We start from the raw sequence: 26801 nt of genomic DNA, 5'->3' as shown, positions 1-26801 counted from the left end.
CGAACGCAATGGATTCCCGACGGAAGGAGCCTGAGTGTTGTTGTGCATGGGCATCCTCTCGGGTGCGGCAGAGCACAAGCCGGAAGGCCATCTTCTACTCGGGGCCGTATGGGATGAGTTCGAGGTCGACGAATCTGGAGGTGAATGACCCGGATCCGCTGCCCGCCATGCCAGAAATGGCCGGACAGCGCCGGAGACGAGCTTGGGTGGTAGAGGGCAGTGGAGTGAAGTGACTAGGGTTTGGTCCAGCGAACGGATGGGGAGAAATATATGTGGGGTTGGATGGGCCAGCGTGGGCTGGGTCCGACGTGTTGGGCGTGTCTGGGCGCTCCTATATCTGTCCCATATTTGGACTGGATACGAGGGGTGCCAGTCAGCCCGGACATTTGAGGGCCGTTTCAGGCGCCCGTTTAGGTCAAAGTTTTGTGACCGGACAGTGACCGGGTGGCGTGCCGGCCATAGGAGGCGGGTTCTATGCACCTGGCTATAGATGCCCTTAAGCGCCTACAGATGCTCAATCAAATCTTACTTGAGTTGCGCATGCGTTGCTTGATGCCGAAAGTATTGATTGCATTTAGACAAACTCATCAAAAATGGCCGGATTTTGATGTGGAAGTGGGATAGGGTAACCCATGTTCTCAAATTTCAGACCTTCGGCAGCATCTTCACACTCATTCTCCACGATTATATTATTATATTATGCATGATCACATAACACGCCATCACCTTTCACAAGGTCATTGGTTCTTATTGTTTAGTAGGTGTCCACGAACAACTGCAAAATGGGTTTAAAGTATTTCAAATTCCCTTTTCATATGCTTTCTAGCTCTTTTTTTCCTTTGGGGTAAAGTGAGCTCTTTTCTGGTCGACTGGCTCCAAGATAACCATGACGAAGGTAGCCCACGGAGGATGGAACTGTTGTATTGATCAAAGTGCGGTTATTCAAGCTCCATGTTGCTGAACTGTTATTGTATCTCGTAGGAATTTTTTCAATGATTTATACAGGGATCAATCAAATGACGACGAGGTCGGGTTGAGATGGTCAAATTCGTGGCACATCGGTCCACGACAAACACGATGATGACCTGCTAGCTAGACGGGCTAGCTGTCCGTTGTTTCTTCAATACAATCAAATTAAGTTGAGGTTGCTCTGTTCTGGAAAGGAGCAATTATTTTGGATTTCAGGGTCTTGAACTGGAGTACTAACTAGTACTCCCTCCATTCCACAATGTAGTGTGTCTGCGTTTCTCGAGATCTACATTTAACTATAAATTTAACCAACGAAACCGACTACGACGGGATCAACAATTATATCACTAATTTAAATTTCGGAAAGCGCGGGCACACTATATTATGGAGCAGAGGGAGTAGAACAGAGCGAAAACCCCAATCAAACTGTAATCAGTGCGTATTACTCCCTCCGATCAACCTCAGTTCATAGCTGAGACACATTTTTCCGATCGGAGGGAGTAATAAAAGGGTTGAATAGAGATTTGTCGGAGTGGCCAATCCCCCTCCCCCTTCCCTCCCGCGTCAGCCCCACGCGGCGGCCGGGAGGAAACCCTAGCCCGTCGCCGCCAAGGTCCCCCCCTGTTCTCCTACCCGGCCCCTTCCCCGCCGCTGCCCCAGGGCTGGGCCGGGTAAAGCCCGCCCGGCACCGGCGCCGGTGGGGCAACTTTGATTCCTCGCTGGCGGGGCCGGCGCGGGCTGCCCTTCCGGCCTGGACGCGTGGCTGGCGTCGGGCGACGCGGCATGGCGGCGTGCTGCTGCGACGGCGGGCGTCGCTGGGCATCGGGCGGCGCGTTGACTGGTGGTGCGCTCGGCGATGGCGGTGGTGACGACTGGGCTGGGCTTCGGCCAGATCCGCCGGGCCTCTTCCGATGAGGTGTGGGACGAGGGCGGCTTGGATCCGTCCCTTCTTGATGGTGTGGTGGTGCGTGCGGGCTGGGTGGTGCGACCGGCTGTTGCTGGGGCTGTTTCCGATCCGCCCAGTCTGGTGATGGCGCAGGGCCGATCTGGTGGTGCGTGTCCGGCGGCTCCGACGCTTGGAGCGCACCGGGCGACGCGGGTTGGGCATCGGCCGGGCGTGGCCATTGCTCCGGCCGTGGACGGCGGCGTGGGGAGGTCCGGTTGGCCTCGCGGTGTCGTGGCGGCTACACGGTGGTTTGGCGGATCTGCCTGCAGCGGCGGCCGGCTTTTCCGGCGCCCGCTCGTCTGCGGCTGGACCGTTTCGACCTCGCCTCATCTCCTCGTTGCCCGGACGCAACTTCCATCGCAGAGCTGGCCCTCTCCCAGCTACGGTCCATCGCTCGTCTCACGCCCGGTGCAGTAGGACCGAGCTCGTCTCGCGCACGCTGTAGCAGGACTGACCTCATCCCCCTCACGGTGCTGCCGGACCGAGCTCGTCTCGCGCTCGGGGCTGCAGGACAGGACGATGGATGCCAGTGCTGGCCGGCCTATTGGGTCTCGACGCTAGGGGTTGCCCAGGGATGCGAAAGGGAGGACCTTTCCGCTCGTCTCTTCGGTTGGGGTAGTGGAGGGTCTCGAGTGAGGTGTTGTCAAGGTCTTGGATGCCGGGGCGACGGCTCTGGTGGTGGTAGCGCGGTGCTCTTGGGAAAAGACCGTGGCTTGGTGCTGCCCGGTGACCATGGTCGTGTGGGCGGCGTGGTAGCCAGGGTGCGGCGTTCGGTGGCGGTGAGTGTTGGCCAGGGTGAAAACCTGTTCTATCTTCGAACGGACCGGCGACGGCGAAGCTCGCTCCCTTCTTGAGGGCGTCGTCGCGGCTCTCATTGCCCGTCGTGCGACTCCGGGGGAAACTCTAATCCTCGGATCGGGCGGTGGCGGTGCTCCGGTGTCGTATCCTTCTTGAAAGTGCCGTCTTGGAGTCCACGGTGCGTCGTATGCGGCTTCATCTCTTCATAGTGCTAGGGGGTGTGGCTGCGCTCAGCGTCGATGTATCCTGCCTTGGGTGTGTGTGGTGGTGGCGTGCGTTGTACTGGGTGATGTTGATCTTTGCTTTATATATAAAGCGGGGTGGAAGCCTTTTTCGGTAATAAAAGGATTGCCTGTTACTAGTGTAGTACTCCAATTATAATGAATTATTATTCAAGTTCTCAAGCTGTGTATTCAGGAAAGAAGCAACTTAGTAGGTTTCAGGTTCCCTCCTACGCCGCCACCTCACCCCGTGCCCCTTCCACCCTCGCTGCACCTTCCTCCCCTCGCTGCCGCCTGATGTGCCCTCCAGCAAAGTCTGGATGGCTCCAAAGAAGGCGAAGACAGGGCCCTTCTCTGGCTGCTCGGCGTTGGTACAGTGGCTGTGATCCATGAATCAGGGATGACGGTCCCTTTGGTGAGGATTCCCATCTGGTGGCGTGGCGGGGCTAGCGGGCTGCCGGAGGTCGGCTTGGGTGGCCTGCGGACCAACGATGGGTTCTGGTCGTGGCAGCGATGCCCCGACGGCTGACGGCGTCGTTTTGCCCGTTGCCTACTGTCCCGCCGAGGTGCGCTCCAATCTCGTCAAACTTCGACGTGCTGGCTAACTAGCTGGTCACCGATTTGTAGGCGGAGTGGGAGGTGGGGATCCAGATCGGGATAATTCCTTGGCCGGTTCCAGCTGGCCACGACGACGACGCCCATGGGTACTGAGGGGGTTCTGGATTAGGGGGTCTCCAGACAGCCGGACTATATCCTTTGGCTGGACTGTTGGACTATGAAGATACAAAATTGAAGACTTTGTCTCATGTCCGGATGGGACTCTACTTGGCGTGGAAGGCAAGCTAGGAAATACGGATATGTATATCTCCTCCTTTGTAACCGACCTTGTGTAACCCTAGCCCCCTCCAGTGTATATATAAACCGGAGGGTTTCAGTCCGTAGGACAACAGACAATCATACCATAGGCTAGCTTTTAGGGTTTAGCCTCTTTGATCTTGTGGTAGATCAACTCTTGTACTACTCATATTATCAAGAACAATCAAGCAGGACTTAGGGTTTTACCTCCATCAAGAGGGACCGAACCTGGGTAAACATCGTGTCCCCTGCCTCCTGTTACCATCCGCCTTAGACGCATAGTTCGGGACCCCCTACCCGAGATCTGCCGGTTTTGACACCGACATTGTTGCTTTCATTGAGAGTTCCACTATGTCATCATCATAAGGAGGATGGCTCATCTCGTTGTCAAGGACAACATCACCTCTGGGGGAGCCCTGGCTGCAGGCCAGACTCTCTGACTAGGCGGCTTCATCATGACCGCCCGCTCGGCCGCCGCGCCGACGATGACTTCTCGGGTCATCGAAAATAGCCTCCACATCAGCTCAAAATTTGCCGAGCAGATGGATCAAATGGAGCTCTCCTCTTTGAACGAGCTCTTGGATCGCATCGCCGCTCTGGGAGTCACTACGGACTACGATCGGATCGGGCTTAAACCCGACCAAAGGGAGATTAACTCTCCGCCGGTCACCCATCAGATAGTGGTGGTGGAGGAGAAATGCGGCGATTCTCCCTCTATCCTGAGGACGAAATATGTCCGGATTCCCGAGCTCCCCGAGCCGGATACTCATTCACGGGAGGACACCGCCCTAGCCCTGAATCCAGAATCAGGCCGCATACCGAACCCACAGGGCAACAACCCGGAGCCCGAACTTCCAAGATCGGAAACTCCCCTGCCCCGGGATCACAGATTGGGTCAAGGTCTGGACTCAAATCCACCCACCCACCCAGATACAAATGATCTTTCCCACATTAGACAAGCGCCCCAAGAGACAGTACATCACTATTGGGTCAGATTCCTCCTTGTAATGACCAAGGTCAAGGACTGTCGCGAGGAAGACGCAATTTCGCTCTTTTGCAACAATTGCACGGACAAGGGAGTCCTCAACGCCATAAGTCGCCGTGACATAGCACACTTCGCTGACTTGGCAGCCATAGTACAGAAATACTGTGCGATGGAAAGTGCCTGGAAAACCCAAACGCAATTTTGGGATAATCCGGCTCTGACAAAACCCCCAGTGCGGACTAAAAGGGTGCACTCTCACAAGTCGCCCGACTCAATTACAAAGAAGCAAAAGCCCACTACAGGGCGTGGAACCGTATTGGAAGGATGGCTTAACGGACCCTGCAAAATCCATAGTACGGCGGATACCATATCAACACACAACCTCAGAGCATGTTGGGTACTCCGGCAGGTGGCCAAAAGCGGTGAGGATCTCCTCACCCAAAATACCTCAGAGCACCTTCCCACGGATAACAATACAGTATTAACGGTCTTCGAGACCTTCGCCTCAAATAACAGGCACAAGCGAGCACTCCGCAGCCTTGCCGAAGTCTGCCACATGGCAGCAATAAATCCATGGAGCGACACGGCTGTCACCTTCAATGCCAGTGACGAACCTAAATTCCAAACAGCCCGAGCACCAGCCGCTTTGGTCCTCAGTCCAATTGTGGACGGCTTTCGGCTCACTAAGGTGCTCATGGACGGCGGCAACGGATTAAACCTCATTTATGAGGAAACTCTCCAAAAAATGAAAATAGACAGCAACCGCATTGAGCAAAGCAGTACGACCTTCCGAGGAATCATCCCTAGTCGGGAGGCACGTTGCGCTGGGAAAATCACACTTGATGTGGTATTCGGCACTCAGGAGAATTACAGGTCCGAAGAAATTACATTCCAAGTGGCCCCATTCAGTAGCGGATACCACGCCCTTCTAGGGCAGGAGGCATTCATGATTTTTCAAGTCATACCCCATTACGGGTACATGAAGCTCAAAATGCCCGGACCCAATGGAATCATCACTCTAGCTAGTGATTCGGATATAGCACTCCGCGCCAAAGACAAAACAGTTGCACTAGCCCTCGAGGCATTATCTGAAGCCCTTGTGGTGGAGGAGTTAACCGCGCTGCGCTCCACGGTGGATAGGGACGACGTGATACTAGACAAAAGATCCAAGTCCACCTCCTTTAAACCAGCGGACGAAATAGGCAAATTCCAAGTCCATCCAACGGACCCCACAAAAACAGCATCCATCGGGGCACAGTTAGACCCCGTTGTAGACGCCGCACTACGGGAGTTTCTACGCGAGAATTGGGACATATTCGCCTGGCATCCTTCAGACATGCCAGGAATCCCACGCAGATTGGCCGAGCATAGCCTTAATATTCTAAAAGGATTTAAGCCGGTCAAGCAGACTCTTGGGCGTTTCTCTGAACCTAAGCGACAAGCCATGGGAAAGGAGCTGGCCAAGCTACTGGAGGCCGGATTTATTAGAGAAACAAAACATCCGGACTGGCTAGCAAACCTGGTGATGGTACCAATGAAGGACAAATCCTGGCGCCTATGCGTCGACTTCAAAGACCTTAATAAGGCTTGCCCAAAGGATCCCTTTCCACTCCCTCGCATCGATCAAATAATCGACGCTACCGCAGGACACGAATCATTGTGCTTCCTCGACGCATACTCCGGTTACCACTAGATTAAGATGGCGGAGTCTGATCAAGCCGCAACGGCATTTATCACGCCATACGGCCCCTTCTGTTTTAACACAATGCCCTTCAGGCTCAAAAACGCCGGTGCAACATATCAGCGCATGATCCAGACATGTCTGGAAAAGCAGATCGGCAAGACTGTGGAGGCATATGTAGACGATGTGGTCATTAAAACCAGACACGTCGACTCTTTAATAGACGACTTGAGGCTCACGTTCACCAATATCCAAACATATGACATTAAGCTCAATCCAGAAAAATGCGTTTTTGGCGTTCCCGCCGGAAAGCTCCTGGGCTTCATCGTCTCCACTAGAGGAATTGAAGCAAATCCGGCTAAAATCCGAGCTCTTTCGCAGTTGGCTATCCCAACTGACCTCAAGAAAATCCAGAAATTAACTGGATGTGTGGCGGCTTTAAGACGCTTTATCTTCTGATTAGGAGAAAAGGCACTTCCCCTTTATCGCCTTCTTAGGCGCACCGAACACTTCGAGTGGACGGACGCAGCCACGGCCGGACTGGAAGAAATAAAAGCCATCCTGGCCACCAACCCAATCTTGGCCGCACCAACTGTTGGCGAACCAATGCTATTATATATAGCGGCAACTCATCAAGTTGTAAGCGCAGTGCTCGTCGTCGAACGAGAGATGGACGGACATAGATTCCCACTTCAAAAGCCAGTATATTATGTATCCACCGTCCTCACCCCATGCAAATCACGGTACCCACATAATCAAAAGATAGTATACGCGGTATTCATGGCATCCCGGAAATTATGACACTACTTTCAAGAGTGTTCAATCATGATGGCCTCTGAAGTACCACTCAATGACATAATAAACAACCGCGATGCCACGGGCCGGATTGCCAAGTGGGCCATCGAGCTCCTCCCGTTCGACATAACATACAAACCACGGCGAGCCATTAAGTTGCAAGTATTGGCCGATTTCGTCGCCGAATGGACGGAAGACGAACTCCCTAAAGAGTACGGCGCATACTCCAATTGGATCATGCATTTCAACGGCTCTAAAATGCTGGCTGGTCTCGGGGTTGGCGTCGTCCTGACGTCCCCCACCGGAGATACGGTAAAATACGTGCTCCAAATACTATATACAGACTCCAATAACGTGGCCGAATATGAGGCCCTTCTACACGGTCTCCGGATGGCAGTCTCCATGGGCATTCAACGCCTGGAGGTGCGCGGGGACTCGAACCTCGCAATATCCCAAAAAAATAGAGACTTCGATGCCAAGGATCCGAAAATGGCGGCACATCGCAACGCCGTCCTCAAAATGTCAACTCGGTTCGAGGGGATTGAATTCCACCATGTGGCTCGGGAAAACAAACAGGCGGCGGACATCCTAGCCCGTATCGGCGCTAAACGCGACCCTGTCCGACCAAACATCTTCCTGGAAAGACTGTTTAAACCATCTATGGTATGGGAAGGGGACACCGGCAAAAATAGTCCGGACCCGGCCACAACCCCAGATACCGAACACTCTGACACAATCGGAGGCTCTGCCACCGAAATAACACCTTCAGCCCACATGATAATGGCCGTCATCGCCCCGTGGACAGAACCATTCCTGGCCTACCTAACTAGACATGAATTACCCAAGGACCAAAATGAGGCCCGCTGCATAGTGCGGCGATCTAAAGCCTACAAGGTCCATGAGGGAGAGCTTTATAAGAAAAGCTCAACCGTTGTCCTTCAAAGGTGCATCTCCGAAGAGGAAGGGCGGAAGCTTTTGGCAGAAATCCATGCCGGACTCGGCGGCCACCACGCCGCAGCCCGGGCCCTTGTAAGCAAGCCCTTCCGTACAGGTTTTTATTGGCCGACGGCCCGGGCAGATGCACAGCATCTGGTAAAACATTGTGTCGGTTGCCAGCTTTTTGCAAACCAAAGCCACATGCCACCTACCGCCCTCCAAACAATCCCCATTACTTGGCCCTTTGCGGTCTGGGGGCTCGATATGGTTGGACCCCTCAAAGGGGGAACCCATAAGAGAAAATACTTACTGGTCATGGTGGATAAATTCACCAAATGGATAGAAGCCAAACCTATCAAAACGGCTGAATCCGGACCGGTGATAGACTTCATATCTGGGGTTGTACACCGTTATGGCGTCCCCCCACAGCATCATCACTGATAATGGCACGAACTTTATAGCCGACGAGGTGAAACTTTGGTGCAGTAACATGGGCATCAAACTCGATTATGCTTCTGTCTATCATCCGCAAACTAACGGTCAAGTCGAACGAGCGAATGGTCTTATCATGAGCGGCATTAAACCCAGATTAGTCCGATTTAAAGGAATCAGACACTCATTGGGTAGAGGAGCTCGACTCCGTACTATGGGGGCTGCGGACCACGCCGAATCGCACTACCGGATACACACTGTTTTTATGGTGTACGGCGCTGAGGCGGTGCTGCCTTGCGACATAATTCATGACTCACCTCGAGTGCGCATGTACGAAGAAAGAGAGGCCGAGCTCGATCGGCAGGACAGTTTGGATGCCCTGGAGCAGGAGCCCAACATGGCAAAAACCCGTTCCACATTCTATCAGCAACAGGCTCAAAGGTATCAAAGAAGAGAAGTACGGGCCAAAACCTATAACATTGGCGAACTAGTTCTACGCCTGCCGGAGAAGAAAAAGTACAAGCTCAAGCCCAAATGGGAAGGTCCCTTTATTATCGACCAGGTTCTGACCGGTGGAGCGTACCGTCTGCGGGATGCATCAGATAATCGACTCGATCCAAACCCATGGAACGCAGCCAGACTCCGAAGATTCTATGCCTAGCACCGGACTCTATGTTCGTCCCCTTATCTCCTTGAATTTTTTGCACATATGTTGTCTCTCTCTTTCTTTCTCTCTTTTCTCTTTAAGGCCCTAAAGGGCTACACTTGTGTCTTGGTTAGACAATCTTGACGCGCTAACCGCGCTCAATATACCTGAGGGCTTCCTATACAGAAGCTTAATCTAATTACCTTTCCGGGCTTTATGTCCCGCACATGTGTTATTCTTCCGCATGTACCTTTTTTCGCCATTATATGCATCGATATGACTTAAGTTTTGGCCAAGCCGGGTTGCCTGGCTCTTGTATTTATGCCCTACATTCCCGTTAATTCGGCTAGGGCATAAGGGGAGCACCTCTGCGATTGTTACTGCCGGGTCAGCCGGATGTGTACCTCAGACTGGGTGAAGCCGAAAGCTAGCGTTCTTAAGGGAATATTCGGTCGGTGAATAAAAGATGACTTTCATTTAAATTACTACACGCCCCCCGATGTTTTTACCCTGCGTTCGCAGTTCGGACATGCACATTAGGGCATGCGTACCCAGGAAAAGGAACCCTTAACGGAACTATTCTCCCTGGAAGATGTTTCTTACTATCCATGTAATATAACATAGCTAGTTGGGTACTTTTCTGTTCAAGCACTTATGACCCCAACGCCTGGTTTCCATGCATACCCCGGTTCTTATATAACCGAGTGGGTATTCGGATACACTCCGGACTATCGGGTCCGGAGGTCGAAGCGAAAAGGTCCGCCATGACAAATGATTTACAATCTGGCTAGGGACATTACATATGTCACTTGAAGTACACAGTCACTACGACTGATTAAATTCTTCTTCTATACCATCCAACAGGCTGTCTAGTCTACAATCCTGTTGGAAATACTTTGCGGATAATTCTACTTGATCATACACTAAACTGACGGGGATCTCTTTCCCATCGGGCCCCACAGGTCCGACCTCGGCCATGTGGTTTGGGTCAGCCTTGGTATATCGTGTCTTCACCATAGCCCAGGCTTCCCTTGCACTTTATCGGCAGGCTGATATCTTCCATAATCGGAAGCGCCGCCGCGCTCCCTTGAGCTTCTCTATAAGCTCCCACATGCCTCTTGGCGGGGACGCAGATGGCCACAAGGCTTGGGCAATACTCTGCATCACGTGTCGAACTTGTTCGTGCAGTTGTGAGAGCTCTGGTAGAAGATCACCCGAAGACCCGGGCATCTCCTCCGCGGGACGACCCGTCAGCATATCTGCAGACATAACACTGTTAGCAGGCTTCTTCGCCGAACTCCTTTAAAAAGTTCGTTCAAGCACTTACTAAAAATGCCGTGCCGAAGCCGTTTATTCTCCTTCACGGAGTCCGCAAGCTGGGCTCGGGCATCCTTCAGCTCCACGCCCAGCCGGATATTGGCATCTTGGAGATCATTTTTCTCCTGCCTGACTCACGTCAACACGCGCTCGCCAGCATTTCGCTGTTGATCATCACGTGCAGTATCCGCCTCCACGGCCTCTGAATTCACTCCGGGGCCACCTGTAACATCTATTGTTAGGTGTGCATACATGTCGCATACTACCTGGTACCGATATTATTTGCAATAGACAAAAGAGGTACCAGGGGGACCCCTTTTGGACTCCTTCAATGCGGCAACAGCGGCTTCCAGCTGAGCCTTGCACTCGTCCAGCTCTTGAGACAATTGGGAATTCTTCTCCATAAGAACCTGCACAAATAATGATCCTTAAATCAGTTGCGTCAACTGTTTCAAGTCTCGGGGGCTATTGATACATATAATCATCAGATTTGCTTACCCGTATATACCTTACATACTGGTCCATGGCTCTGGCTAGACCATTTTGAGCAGCACAGATGTACGCGTCTCCGGAATTGAAGGCATCAAATGCCTCTGGCGAGAAACAATCATCACGGAGTACGGCCTGGCGATGCCTATGATTCATGGCTCTCTCCATTTCTGAATTTGTAGTGGATAGTCTATCCGCATCCTCTATAGAAGGAGCATCCGGCGTCCGCCCCGTGTTGGCTTCCGCCTCTATGTCTGGCCCTGGGGCCCGACTGGTGGAGGCGTGATCGGCGGCCTCTCCGGATATAGTCCGACGAGCATTTTTTCTATTAAAGAAGCATGGACGTCATTGCATTTTGAGAAAGACGACAATCACGGAGCGAGGTTTTGTGTCATACCTCTGCGCCGGCGTCTCCGTCCTGACTGCCTTCCTTTTTTGCCTACCCGGCTTCGGTGCCTCTTGTTGGCGAGTTGCTGCGGGTTCGGCACGGCGTCCCAAATGTCTTCCCTGTAAAACACCATATGTGTACGGTAGGTGAAGTGTCTAAAAGGAGATCCTACTTTTGGAGTTGGGATTTTGGTTTTTCTTACGTGTGATGCAGGGAGCAGCCCGGAATAGTCGGCCGTTATGGCCACCATGGCGTCATCGCAGCTCAATTGATAGAATTGCCTATCTATCGGCTCCACGAATATGTCCGGGTCCTCTTCAAGTCTGGGACCGAGCGCCCGGCCAGGGTCCTCTGGTTGTGGAGATGGGCTGTTGACCTCCCTTACAGCTTTTCGCAGTTCCTGCCATAAAATGGCAAGGTGAGGACTTACGACGAAGAATGCGGGAAGAATGGGAGTAAAGAGGTATAACTCACCCATCTTGGAGGTTTGTACATGGAGAATCCATCCCGTGGCTTGATACGGATGAACTCCTCTTCCTCTTCCTTGAACAACTCGGACAGAATTTTTGCTAAAGCAGCAGCGGAGTCCGATCCCTTACGCCCGCAACGGGTGGCATCATCTTCCCCGTTAAAACACCATAGGGGGTGCCCTCGATATTGAAGTGGTTGCACTCCCCACATTATGCATACTGACATAACCTCGATTATTGTCAATCCTGATTGAGCCAGCGCTTTAATACGGTTCATCAGGTAGAGGACTTCTCCGTTGTCTTCCTCCTGGGGGCTCCGTGGGCGCCAGCTTCGGCGTTTCTTCAGAGGAGCATTGTTGAACTCAGGAAGACCCCACCGAACAGGGTCTGGAAGGGGGACGTCCTCCATATAAAACCACTCCAAAGGCCAATCTTCGGACGTCTTCTTCGGAGTACCGGACAGGTATCCGGTTTCGACGATGCGCCATATTTCGGCTCCACCCACCTGATAAAGTGACCCCTTTTGTGTGCGGGGCACAAGGAAAATAACCTCTTTCACAGCTCGAAATGAGCCTCACAGCCCAGAAATAGCTCGCAAAGGGCAACGTATCCGGCGATGTGTAATATGGAAGCAGAGGTGAAATTGTGCAGTTGGAGGCCGTAAAACTCCAGGAGCCCGCGGAGAAACGAATGAATTGGAAATCCGAGTCCCCTTAGTAAGTAAGGGACAAGGCACACCCGCTCCCCCTTGGAGGGGCTGGGGAAGCTCTCTGCTTGCTCCCCGCCATTATAGGTGGCGAGCCCGGCTCGGACGGGGACCAAATACGCTGGAGGGAGAAATCCCTGGGTCTGTAGCTCTACCAAACGTCTGTGCGGGACGGAACACCTCCCCCAATCACCGGGCTTAGGGCTACGGGGGCGAGAGGAGGAGCTGCGGTGGTCGGCCATGATGGGATGGACTTTTTTCGAGCGCGCTCTGATGGATTTTCGCTGGGGGAGGAGGGTGTGGATTGGACCTAAGAATCCCCATCCCTTTAATAGACAATTTATTTACCTGGCTAGGGGGGCGAATGTAAAAATGCCCTGGCTCCTCGCATTCGCTCGACGCGTGGAGGGCGACACTTATTGGGCACAGAAGCCTAGAAGTCCAACATATATAGGAGCCGGACACTACTTTACAGATATTCATGATTTGGAGAAGAATCCGCCTTGCAATGCCGAAGACAATACTGCGCGCCGGACTCATCGTCATTGAAGCCTGGTTCGGGGGCTACTGAGGGAGTCCTGGATTAGGGGGTCTTCGGACAGCCGGACTATATCCTTTGGCCGGACTGTTGGACTATGAAGATACAAGATTGAAGACTTCGTCTCGTGTCCGGATGGGACTCTACTTGGCGTGGAAGACAAGCTAGGCAATACAGATATGTATATCTCCTTCTTTGTAACCGACCTTGTGTAACCCTAGCCCCCTCCGGTGTCTATATAAACCGGAGGGTTTTAGTCCGTAGGACAACAGACAATCATACCATAGGCTAGCTTCTAGGGTTTAGCCTCTTTGATCTCGTGGTAGATCAACTCTTGTACTACTCATATTATCAAGAACAATCAAGCAGGACGTAGGGTTTTACCTCCATCAAGAGGGCCCGAACCTGGGTAAACATCGTGTCCCCTGCCTCTTGTTACCATCCGCCTTAGACGCACAGTTCGGGACCCCCTACCCGAGATCCGCCGATTTTGACACCGACAGGTACCGATATTCTCTTGGAGACGTCGTTCGGGTCCGCCCTACCTCTTCCCACCTCACTGCTTCTCGGGTGAAAACCCTAACTGTGGTGGGTCGCGATGGCGCTCAAGGCGACGCGTCCTTCCTGAAGGCATCGTCGTGAGAGCTTTGTGCTAGTGGGAACCGTTTGAGTTCACTCATAGGTTCATATGGCATGCCCCTCTTTCTCCAGGGGGCATCTTTTCCAAGGGAAACCTGAGATCTGGGTCTCTCGGATCGGATGATGACGTAGACTATAATACCGTTTTCCCTCCTGATGACATTGTTTTGGAACAGAGGTTCACTGGAGGGGCCAACATGTGGAGCGGTGTTGATCTAGTGCATTGAAAACGGCGGGTCTCGACGGCGTGGAGCAGTGGAGTCACGGTGGTGGACACAGTTTGATGGAGACGCGCATGCTGGTGGCGTTGTCTGGCCTAGTGGTGAAGTCCATGGTAGATGGGCCTGGCAAGGTCTATGCAATGATCCCTCCTGAAGATGGGGCGGCCGAAGATGGTGGCATGGGATCCTAGAGCGTGCGCATGCGGTGCGCATTGTGGGATGCTAGGCCGATTGGTGCTCTCAACTTGACAGGCGAGCGACTTCTTGAGGCAACTGGATTAGATGGTGTCCATTGATGTGGTCAGGGTACATCTTTATACTTGTAGGTATAGCGACTTTGTTGGTGTCGAAGGTGGCTTTGGGTTAATCTTTCTATTTATTTTGTCAGATTCTGTTGAATAAAGATGGATGCATGCATTATTTTGATTCAGAGGCCCGGGTAATCTTTTTTATATACTAGCTGACACCCTACACGTTGCTGCGGGATACTATAGTTCATTTAATGTGTGGGGTTTGGCCTAAGTGTTGATTGACATTGCACGACTCAACCAAAAAAGAGTTTGCTTCAATGCAAAATTATTAAATAAAACTAACAAATTCCTGTCCGCCATTCCATCTTCAGTACTTTGCAATGGAAACAAATAAGGTAATGTAATTATAAGTGGGGCCAGAAGAAGAAACCAGAGTGTCCCACATACAACTTTCTTGTATTGACGTGTAACAAAATTAAAGGATGGAAGCAATGTATATAAGCATCATCAGTTTTATTTATAACATTTCGGTCAACAATACATGCCTTTAAGGTTTGCAAATAAGATGATCTCGCTTTGAAGAGATGCCAACACTTGACAGAAAAACATAATAAAACATAAGCTAAAAATTATTTCAAACTTGCAAACATAAAAGAGTTGTGTGAAAGTACAATCTTTTTATTACTGGAAAATATTAAACAAATCGGTAGGAAAATATGAAGAAACCCAAAGGCATGGATTTCTAAAGTAAGGGAAGGACCCAAAAACCAGCTCCATTGTCCCAGTGGCACAATTGCAAAGTCAGTGAGGGACCCTTTTTATGAGAACCAAGGTTGTAGCCTTTACACCCGCTTACTTCAAAATACTGAAAATAGTAAGATTGGAATGGAAGTGAAGCTCCTACTTCAAATTTTATCAAACGACTATAATTAATTCAACCAGCGGGATTCAAAGGCATATTTTACAAACGGAATATACCATGTCAGACAAAAGTAAATGCAATGGTTGTGAATCCAGTAGGTAACACACAATAAAATTTCCGCAAAGTGAACTAAGAAATGACTCTGTACAATCAAGTGTTAGCTTGAAACCAAGCGTGGAAACCATACCCGATAACACTTACTAGAGGTTGGGGCGCCACCTGGTGGCGCCTCCTGAGATGGGCCTGTGCGCACTTATTTGTCTCGGCACATTCGACGGCCATGTTTGACCCTCAGTCTCCCTCATGTACATCAATATGGGATATGCTATAACATTAGGATCTCTTAAATGTAGCCATATAAAATATTCATTACAGTCATTCTTGATGGATCAATAAAAAAGAAAAACTGTGAAAGCTCACGATAGAATCAATTTCAGTGTATATGTATGATAGGTTGCTCTGTCATCTACAAAACAAAGAAATGGAAAAGGGGGAGAGAGCTGCCATAAGATGGAAACCTATATCAGAAAGAGAGAGAGGGAGGAAGAGGAGTGGGAAAAATATCATACAGGAGACATGATGATCACAAAATTGGGTAATAGGAAATAAGGATCATTTGTACAAGGGCAAAAGGTAAGAGAACTTTTACTCCCTCCGTTTCAAAATAAGAGTCAACTAAAACCACAACACTTTTATGGAAGGGAGTAGAATAGTAATTTCATTGGTCTAGATGATTGCCACTTTGTCAGCGCATCCACCTTTTGAGAATACTAGTAAGCGTGCACGTGCAACGCACGTCTTTATCAAAGCAACCTATAAAATTCATGAGGGTATTGAATTCTAATTAACTTTCATGTAAGAAAGTTCTCCTGGGTGAAATGAAGCTTACTGTATACTACTCCCTTGATTCACAAATACTATAATTTGGATAATTTTAATGTGGACTATATACGGACTCAAATGAGTGAACAAACTAACTAAAACATGTTACATCTGATTCATATCAAAGTTAGAACACCTTATATTTATGAATGGAGGGAGCACTAAGGGTGTATGTGTGTCATCTCGATCAAAGCAGCCTATGAAGTTCATGTGAGTATTGAATTCTGAATTCTGATTCCAGAAAATTGATGTGGGGTGGGGGTTGGGGGAGTTAGAAATATGGAGAGTTACAAGTCCCATCACTTATCTTTTGATGATGTCATGTGAAATTCAAGAGGACAAGGAAATCCGAATCCAAGAAATCACAGTCATATAGTAAAGAATGCAGGATGTCTAATTTCTTGTGTGAACTCGGAAGAACTTATAATAGGTATAGTAATTGTCCACATGAATATGACAGAGATGCAATCATTGAATAAAGATATTTAAAAAAAGTAGTTGTAATTCGTTCCCTCTTGGGTTCAGCCTACATTTTATCTTCAGAAGTTGAATTGTTGGACTGAAATACAACACCGCCCGTGGGAGTCACAGTGAGATAGCTTCGTCCGCCGGTGGTGACCATTTTGCCCCACCTTTAGTTTCTCTCATCCACAGTGCAGGGGGCCAAGAGTACATTATACAAGCTAGTATGAAAGTACATAAAGACATGCATACAAACAAGGCTTTGTCATGAGTTATTCACAGCATACTGCATACATAATTTGAAGGGGCTTCTTTAAAAAAAAAGGTCGCATGTTATACTTTGCCATTCATGAGTTGCAAGCACGTTGTTGAAGTTGGATAGCCACAATCAGCATCCTTCAACGGGCTATCACTGGCTTCAAGTACCACTCGTACAAAGTTGTGCCACTTTATCTAGCTTTTTTTCCCTGAATCATGGGCACTCTCAGTACATGCACCTCTGAAAAATAGAGAGCACCTATATATACTTAAATTGCATGGCCGAGGTCGGCTTAAAAAAACAGACTTGTTCCTTGGTTGTTGTAGAATTACATGGCCTGAGCTGCAGTTATTTTATATCTGCTATTTTGGATTGCCAGGGTTCATGTTCACCTCCAACCTGCATCAGCAAAATATGTAGGCCTCGGTAGTATACTGGACAACTCCAGAGCTAATGGAACTGCATAAGTTCCATACACCCGCATCAGGCTTGCCTATCAACTGCTCAGGTAAAAGTTGAAACCGAGCTCAACCAATAAGGAAAACAAAAAGTTTAGGAAAAACGTTGCGCTCTTGTCGACAGTATGCAAGAATCATACCTGAACACTATTTACAAATTTGCTAGTCTTATGCTTTGGTAAAATTCAAGGTAAGCAGGTTAGCACTGTCGTACTTGTCATTTGGATCAATACGGCTATTATACATCTCTGACCTTCTCAGGCCATCAGTAAAAGAGCAAATCTTGTAAGGCTTTATTTATATAGTAAGTGTGCATGTGCAATGCACGTCTTATCAGGAATCATTAGAATACACAAAGCACGTCTCAACTACAACATACTTTTATGATTTTAGATTCAAGACACTATCAACGAAACACAAAATTCATCAAAGTACTGGAGTTAGTTTTAGTTCACCAATATCAACATGACAAAATGCACTAAGACTTATCGGAAATGGCACAATACATCTATATGTTGTTCCTTGATGAGCACCAGCATACTGAACAGCGGCTCAGCCAGCCTAAAGTGTCTGTGGGGTCAATGGTATTTTTTGGATTTTTTTTATTATGAACAGTAACTGAACAGTGTTTTTAGGCTTATTTTCAAAAAAATTGTGGGGTCAGTTGACCCCACAGCTAACACGTAGCTTCGCCATTGAGCATACACGATGATGCTAATATCATCCTTTGTGTTTACAAAGGATAAAAAATGGTTATATGAAATATTCTAATTGAAAATAACATAAATGCTACTAAGTATGTTCAAAATAATAACCTTCCACTGCACGAATATAGTAGTCACATTACTTTTTAATGAAAAGTTGCATGTCCAATGCCGTCGCTACATGCCTTACACAGAGGGCAAGTTCAGGGATTTACTCCTTGGTACCACACTATTATCTCCCTAACATATTTCAAAAGTTCAGAACAAAGTTCACTGGTTCTTTGGAAGTTCAAGAACAATGAATCTATAACAACAACAAAAAAGAACGGTTGAGTTTACATCAGCCGCAATACCTAGTCTTTAGGTGATAATTTACTAAATTAGCATTATAGTTTGCTCTATTATATAACATCCTTTTCTCAAGTGAATTTGTTATGCATCAAAGTAAAAGCACAAATTTCTAGTTGTTCCCCGTGTCTATAAAAAAAGTCATTAGACAATGCACAAATTTCTAAAGAAAGAGAAATTTGTGGTTCAAAGGAACAAAAAGTAACCCATTTTGATTCATCCAGTCTTCTTTTCTACAAACATACATATTATAACTCTATATGTACATATATAACAGTATTCATAATTTTTTAGGATAAAATATTAATGTTTTCTAAGTTTTTCTTTGAAGGATATGTTTCAACAATTTATTGCTGTTCAGTCAACCTAAATTAAGCTTGGAAAAGTATGCTGGTAATCAAGCAGATTGTACCTCCTACATTTAATATGATAGCACAGGAGCATCTCGCACTCTCGCAGAACTGAACTTAATGATCAGGTGATTGTAGATTGAATGCAGAGCCAAGATGTCATTACTTACAAAATATTTATCCTAAAAAATCAAGGATGGTGACCTTGTTCTTGACTTCTGTGAACTCTAACACTCGAATTCTCAGTGGAAATAAAGCACACAAGAGGATCAGAAGGCCAAAGCTGGTGTCTTTTATAGCCTGAACGACACAACCTGCAACTGATCAGGTCCTGGGACCTTGGGTAGCTCTTGGTTGTTGTAAGTAAAAATATTTGATACTCGGCTTCAACTTGTCTAAAGTTTCCTCACAAAAAAAGGGAAGTTAAGTCACTAACATGATCATTGTAAAGGTTCTTAACAAGTTCAGCTGTACTGATCATGAAAGAAATGGATGTTAGGATATAAGACATAGACAAACATGACAATCTTTCTGAATATCTGGCAGACTGCAGCTAACTGGTAGCAAAGAAAAATCATTTGCTGAAATTGGTTCTACATTAACAGAATAAATCACCAATTTAACTGATGTGCTTTAAAAAGATCAAAACAGATGCAGAAGATAAAAATCACCAATTTCCATGGACAAATTACCAACTATACATAAGCTAAACATACTTATATACCAATATATGGGATAAAACCAAGTGATGCTTCCTGTAATAGAGTTTAGGAGATGATCGACAATGGCAATAGCTTAATTTATGCATTCCCGATGCACACAAAAGTCCAAAAATCTGAGTAGAAATACATGTACAACTTTTCTGACGACATTCAGATTTCAAAGTATTACATGCACATAATTGCTCACAGAAATCAACCGATATTAGCATAAATGATTGTACTCAAATTCAAATTCTCACCAGTTCATCCTCATGTGGTGTCCTCTACCAGTCCGAACAGGGGCAATCGTACACGCATGGGATTTTGCGTACGCACATCTCCCGCACGGTAAGAAACCATCCACTTGACGGACGGCTGCGACGACGACCTATCACACGTCGCCCACGCCGCCGGGCACCGCATTGGCGGCGGCCTGCTCGAGCAGCCGTTCGCTCTCCTCCCGAGTGTGGTCGACGGGGACCCGGCCTTCCTGCAGGCAGCGCGTCCGGATTGGCCCCTGGGCAGAGAAGTACAAATGAATGAAGTGCTTGTTGGGATTGAAAATATATGTAGTTAGTGACATAGATCGATCCAACTGCTGAAGTTTGTGCTCTTGAGCACCTGCAGAGGCCTGAAAGAAGTAATCGAAGAAGAGGGGAATCACTTATGAACATTGCAAGTTTGCAACTAATTGGTAGAGTGTGGTTAATTACATGTAGACCGGGAGCAAGCAGCCAAGCACTCGTGATCCTGCGTGCTGCTGAACACCCTCCTGATTATGCATTAGATTGTTCGCTCATCAATCTGCTCAAATTTGCAAGATGAACTTGGATAATGCATTTAAAGTATGAACCGCTAGCTAGTAGAAAACTAAATGTGGAGCACGTGACGATGTTCACGTTGCGCTTGGAGGCGGCAGCAATGCACTGGCCGCCAGCGGGCGGCTTGGGCATGGCATCACCGACCGTGTCCCCCCAGCGAACCTCCCCTGCCCCTCATCCTCCTCCTCGTTCTCGTAGTCCCTGTACCTCGCCTCATCGTCGAACTTCTCCTCCAGCCGCAGAGCAACCGGCGAGCGGGCCATGTCTGCCGGCGCGCGTCTGGATTGGCCCCTGGGCGACGGCCGCCGGCTGAGCCCCTGAGCGGCCCGCGGCCCTGGTGGTGGCGGCTGGGCGTGCCAGCAGGGCCTCGTCGCGGAGCCTGCGCGGCGGGAGGAGGGCTGCGGTTCCTGGGTGGCGGCCGGGACGACCCCCACTGCTACCTCGGCGGCGCAGCCGCTCGGACGGAGAAGGACCTCCCGCGACCCACGCTTAAGCAGATGCGGGCGGTTACAGCGGTGTGGCAACGGCGTGGGGCGGCGGCGGAGAGGAAGAGCCGTGGTCGGTGACCCTCCGAGCGGTTGGCGGCAGCAATACGGGAGAGATGGCATATGGATCGTGGCATCATGCTCTGGGACGACCAAGGGTACGGATGGAATAGTGTGAGATCGGTGGGTTAGCAGAGACATGGAGTGGCATCATGGGTAATTAAAGTGTAAAACACGTTTGATAGATTGGAGCGATTTAGACCATCAGATCACATTATTTGACGGATGAGATGAATTGGTTCTCCGCCCTTTCGTGCTTTTATAGGGGTAGTAGATAGAACAGATGAATCTCCGTGTTGTACATTCCTCCTGTGTCGAAGAATTGAAAAGGAATCTCAGCTTAATATTTTGATCAAATGTAATAGTATACTGAGATGTATTGTATAGAAGTCCTATGAGAAACTGTATGACCTATGTGAATAATATATGCAATGCTTATTATGACAGAATCAGATATATAAGATTTCACCAGAATATGTATTCCACACATTTCCAATAACTTATACCAAGCAGGTCTTAACAAAGTGGAGAGTACTGATTAATACTGCTCATGTATAAGTGCACAGTGCATCCAAACAACAAGAGAGAAGACCTTGTCTTCCTAAAAGAATGGTACAATCCTGGCCTTGCAGAAAGCAAAACAGAGTATGGTTGAAATCTGAATCAACTAAAGTGATACAACATACTATTATCATTTGTTAGAAATGATCAAGATTCCTGTCTCAGAACTCCATTGTGACTACCAAGTCTGCACAATTCCAGAAAACATCAGAACCAAGTAGCCATATACATAATTCCATCAAAATACTTTCTTACAAAACAGTGACTTCCAAGTAGCCATATACATAATTCCATCAAAATACTTTCTTACAAAACAGTGACTTCTTATTAAAAGTGCAGCTTAAAAAGTCATAGGTATTTGAAACTAATCATAAAAGAGCTATAACCACTCTTGAATATATACAATGGATTTACTTTTAGTTTTTAGTTGTCGTACTCAAAGGTTCTAAACCTGACTTATCTTCTACAAAAATATTTGCCCGTTATGATCCACAAAGTGCTGCTGCAAATATAAATACTCCTCTGTTTGGGTAACACTTAAAACTAAAATTAGATCTTATGCATAAGAAGCCAAAAAGAAAACCATGGCGATTACCATAGCTGAAAAAGCACTTCGATCCTACCTTCCTACATCAGGCAATGAATCAAACTCTACTCTCTATAACCACAATTTATCCGCTCACAACTTTGAAAGAGTGTACTGAGCAGGCAACTGACATTTAGTTATATTAGGTTCTGAACATTGTTCCATGCAAACCGATCCTTTTAAGCCTGTAACTGGAGAAACTTTTGTGCAAAACTCACAAAAAAGGTAAAGAACACAACATGAACAATGCATAAAGCAGCTCCTACCTTCAGCCAGGACCGGACACTGCCGGTTGTGACAAGGAGGACTTTAAACTCTGATTGTTGTCGATTTAGTTAACTGACACCTAGAGCGAGAAAATAACAATTTTTAGTACGAACAGGGCTCAATGGCATCATCAGTGGGTGAGTTGTTGTATTTAAATTAGCATTCAATGGTAGGGACTTTACTAAGCATATGATAGCAGCAGTTGATAACTCAACTAATATGACAATATGTACCAGTAGAAGCAACACTAATGATACACTTGCCATTCTTAATGCATGATTATAGAATTACAGAATTAATATGTCAAACATGGTGGATATGGAGGAGTACAAATCAGTTACAAACAGAATCGAGAAAAACATATCAAGCCATGTACCATAAAGTAGAATTGCCTTCATCAAGCCATGTACCATAAAGTAGAACCGAGAAAAACATATCAAGCCATGTACCATAGATGCCAAAATCAAGCACCAAGATCCAGATTCTCCAATTATTTGGTAACCGCTGAAGATTAGCGGTAATTCTGAACAGTCGAGTATATCAATAAGGGATAATAATATTAACTTGTATGACTATCGGTAATTCGGAACGGTCAAGTATATCAATAAGGGATACAAACATTAACATGTATGACTATGGAATGTGCTGGTGTGTCAACGTATCTCTATACTTTCATCGTGTTAGATCAACAGAATGCGCGAACTCAACATGATTGATCTAACAAAAACAAAGCTGGACCAAAGTAATGAAGCCAAGGGAATATTAACATACCATTTGATAGCAACCATGAAAAATAGTTTTTAGAGATAACTTCCTGTTACAAAACCTGAAAAAATCCTCAAGGCCTGGCCACATTGTAATCACTATCTACATCAAAGCACTTGAAATTTCGAATTCCGGCTGCCGAAGAAAAGAGAATATCAGTTGATTCCTTTGTGAATAAAATAGACTGGACTAAGCAAGAGCAAGGAAGCGAAAAGAAAACACATATATTGCTTCCTCCTTAAAAGTATTTTGTATAGCTTTTACTCATACAACAACCGTGGATGTTTTGTCTTAGATGTGATTGCCTAGCAAAATAGTCGATGTTCCTCCCCACTTGTCTCAATCAAGAACATGAAGCAAATCAAATATACAGATGTAAAAACAGAAATTACTTGTAACTTCAGTATGGTTCAATCAAACTATGGCTCCAATAAAATAAAAATAGTAGACCTTACTGTCTATTTAGGCAAATCAAATAAATAGATAATTTCTTGGCTAATAAAGTGGACCTCAACCAAGACTATAAAATAAACCAGAATTGCAGATGATAAAATAAAAATTATGCATGTGTATTTATTTCGCAGAGAAAAAATTATAGACGAGCAGTTCGCTAATGCAATAACATCTGCAGAAGAAGCAGGTACATATGAAAATTGTTGGACGACTTTTAGCCATAGAAGAAATGCAAAAGAATAGTGAGCATTGGCAGCAAACCATGCAATGGAAGGGAGAACGTTATATCACCTCCAGCAGTTTACTCTCAGGTTGCCAGAATGATGCAACAGAAGCGGCCGGCAAGCAAGAGAACTTTGGAAGCACATACAAAGTATTTGCTGCAGTAAACTATGTTAAGCAAGAACATCCTACTTATTCAAACATTTAATGTACATGATTGTGCATGATATTTCAGAGTCAATACACCATTAGGGCAATTTGTAGTTCAGATCTCCGCAAGTGTAGTTGATGTGTATAGTATAGTAACCATTGCTTAGGTAAATGCTGGGAGGTCCATGAGAAGCCAGGTTCCACTTGATAAAATAATCAAACAACAAACAACTCAATGCAGACAAAACTAAAATTAAATCCAGTGAAACCTACACAGATAGATATGATTAATTGAAGAGAAGAAGACGGTTGCCCATCCTGCTGGACGAAGCTAAAATATATCAAACAAAGGAGCTTACCTATGCCTTGGGACTGCTTGCTGCTGCCATCGACGAACTCTCTAGCAGGACCATCGCCAAGGCCGCATCGAGTCATTTGAAACAGAGATCCCGGAAGCTAAATGTTGTCTGTTCCTCCTAGCTCATCCCAATTAAGAACACAGATCAAATAATCAAGAACACAAAGCAAATAATCATAATAAGAAATATTTATGGCGGATATAAAAGGCTAGGTAAGAACAACCAAAGCTATATATACGCAAAACTGGGCGATCAAGCAAAATAGGTTGTGGTTGTTTTCTTGAGACAAAACCAAGAAACAGTAGTACCAGCAGCACAACCGGGAGAGATGAACGAAGAGAAATTTTACATCCGTCTGGCAATAATTTGCAGCATACCCTAGAAGCCTATGAATTTTAGATGCCAACTCGTACCTGATGATTGATGGTCATTGAGCAGCCACAGTTGTCCAACTGGCCGCCAGCGCAAATTAGCAAATCTACAACAATAAACCCCAATTGGAAGCTAGGAGTCAAAACCTTCGATGCCAACAATCTTGCATATCCACTCAAAACATTTGTTATGCAAATGAATATCCAGACAAATGTACCTCCCAGATTTTTACAATTAGATGGATGGTATTTTACTGTGTAATAAAGACAATCTTTTTTATCAGCCCTTCCCAAAAAACCATTAATTATTCATGTCACTAGCAAAACATCAGGACCAACTGTACTCCAAGGAAGAACTAATTGATTGAAAACACACTTCAATGAAATTATTTTCTAGTTGATGACATATAAAGGGCAATACCTCATGAAGTGCATCTGCATATGAACTCTTATATGTCAAGATGACAAGAACGTGCTTCCCACATTCATATGCCAAATATTCCGCTGTTGTTAGGGAAATTCAAGGGGTGATGATACGTTTGATCGTGTGATCATTTGCCTAAAAGACAAACAGGAGCAGGGTGTTAAATTATATTCTCTTTGACATTGACCAAGTCAAATCTTGTTTAGGAGACGGCTAAAACATTATTACATAAATTGTAGCAGCATAAGCAATTATTTGAGCAGTAACATTTCTTGTCTTGCTGCAGGAAAGTCTGTTTAACAAACAGAATGTAAATACCAAGTTCAGGAAGAGGGTGACCCTCTCCATGGAACCATTCTCTTCAAAATCAAGTTTGAAGAATTGGGTTTGTTTCCATGTTCACTCCCATAGCAGCAAACATAATAGCAAAATTTTCATCTTCACAACCACCCTGGCACCTCAAAGAAATCAGATCAATCAACAAGCAATGATTTGGTTATGATTGAAAAAAATGGTCTCTTTCAAAGAGATGGTTACCTCTGCATGCTTTCCTTTCTCCAACCTCTTGACAAGACCAGCCTGACGACAAATGTGAGCAGGAATTTCATTATGAGGAGTCCCAGCAATAGAAAAGAGAGGAATCTTTTGCCCTCGAGCAGTGGAATTCATGACATCAATTATACATACCCCTGCTGGAATCATCTCCTCAGGTATGTTATGGATCTGGGACATGGACACCTCATATCCAACAAAATCAAATCCGTTTTAGATCTGCCTAATCAAATAAATCCTACAAAAATCATGAACACTTCAGAGTGGTAGAGGGTGGCCGACCTAAGGAAGAGAGGGTGGCCGCCGATAGCGAGCTACAACGCCGTCGCCAAGCCAAGCCGAACCGTGACGCCATCGACTGGACCGTCATCTCCCTTGGCATGGTCGTCGCCCCTCGGCCATAAGGCAGCTGATGGCCCCCATGGCGGCCACTTCCACTGACCTGGACTTGGAGGTCCGCCGCTTAACTCAGGCCACGAGGCAAGACAAGGAATAGGGGGTGGCGTGCCCGCCTAGGAGCCTAGGAGAGGAAAGGGGGGATGGGGCAGAGGCGGCCGGCGAGCCAGTGGCGCCTCCGACGGCGGCAACCCTAGCCGCCACTCATGGGTGGAAAGAACGAGGGAGAGGGGAAGTTGCGTTGGATGAGAAGTAAGAGGTCTTTTCTTTCTTTATTTTAATCCCACACCAGAAACTGCTCTGAGGATCTCCCGATTGGCCTCCCAGAATAGTACCCCATGATGACGTGTCTAATGCCAGGGATGGCCATTTGTGCGACTCTTATTGGGTTTAATGGTCTTCACCATTGTACAGTTTTTCAGCGGTTCCCAGTAGTGTTGAAGGAACATGACCTGAAAATTACCTTTAAACAAATAATTACTTCATGGAGAATAAGTACATGCATTAGAAACAACGTCGTCAGTATACACATGTGCTATCCATACATTTCGATAGAGCTCACATTAGACAGGCATCTGAAAGATTTTTTTGTGTGCATATTCAGAAAGCACCAGTTATATGAAACAAAAGCAACCGAGCTATAACAGAAACTTCATACCAGAATTGGCTAAAGCACATCAAATGCAACTGACCGTTAAATACAATGTTCATGTGTTTACAGTTTTTGCGTGTTTTAACTATTGGTTAGAAAATAAAATATTCTCATAAAAATAATGTCGAACAAAGAATGGAGGGTCAAATATGCAGTAATTATTCAGCAAGGCAGGATCGCAAGATGATCAATCTGAAAGGGTTAAAAATAGTTAAACTCGGTTGCTCATGTAAATCGTAAACATACACGACCACAACATTAAAAAAGAGAAAAAAAATACCAGCGATGCTTTTGTAGTATGACGAATA

The 26801-nt window shown here is 46.8% G+C and overlaps 1 long non-coding RNA gene across 9 annotated transcripts; it reads right to left on the bottom strand.

Moving 5' to 3' along the window:
• Positions 1-16713: 16713 nt before the first annotated feature.
• LOC125534450 (uncharacterized) lies at positions 16714-26093 on the bottom strand. Of its 9 annotated transcripts, XR_015617661.1 has the most exons (9): positions 25581-26093; positions 25431-25472; positions 24891-25344; positions 24512-24576; positions 22921-24215; positions 22149-22228; positions 20083-21483; positions 19630-19886; positions 16714-19063 (listed from the first exon to the last, which is right to left on the bottom strand). It is a non-coding gene; the product is annotated as an uncharacterized LOC125534450 (long non-coding RNA). The 9 variants fall into 9 exon arrangements; XR_015617660.1 differs by having other exon boundaries at positions 16718-19063; positions 20083-22228; XR_007294489.2 differs by having other exon boundaries at positions 16720-19063; positions 22149-24215.
• Positions 26094-26801: the final 708 nt, after the last annotated feature.

The sequence above is a fragment of the Triticum urartu genome, chromosome 2A, assembly GCF_056163025.1.
Source record: "Triticum urartu cultivar PI428250 chromosome 2A, HENAU_Tu73, whole genome shotgun sequence".
Classification (NCBI taxonomy): domain Eukaryota; kingdom Viridiplantae; phylum Streptophyta; class Magnoliopsida; order Poales; family Poaceae; genus Triticum; species Triticum urartu.
Note: the sequence above shows the minus strand (reverse complement) of the source record. Positions and strands in the feature narration are given on the sequence as shown.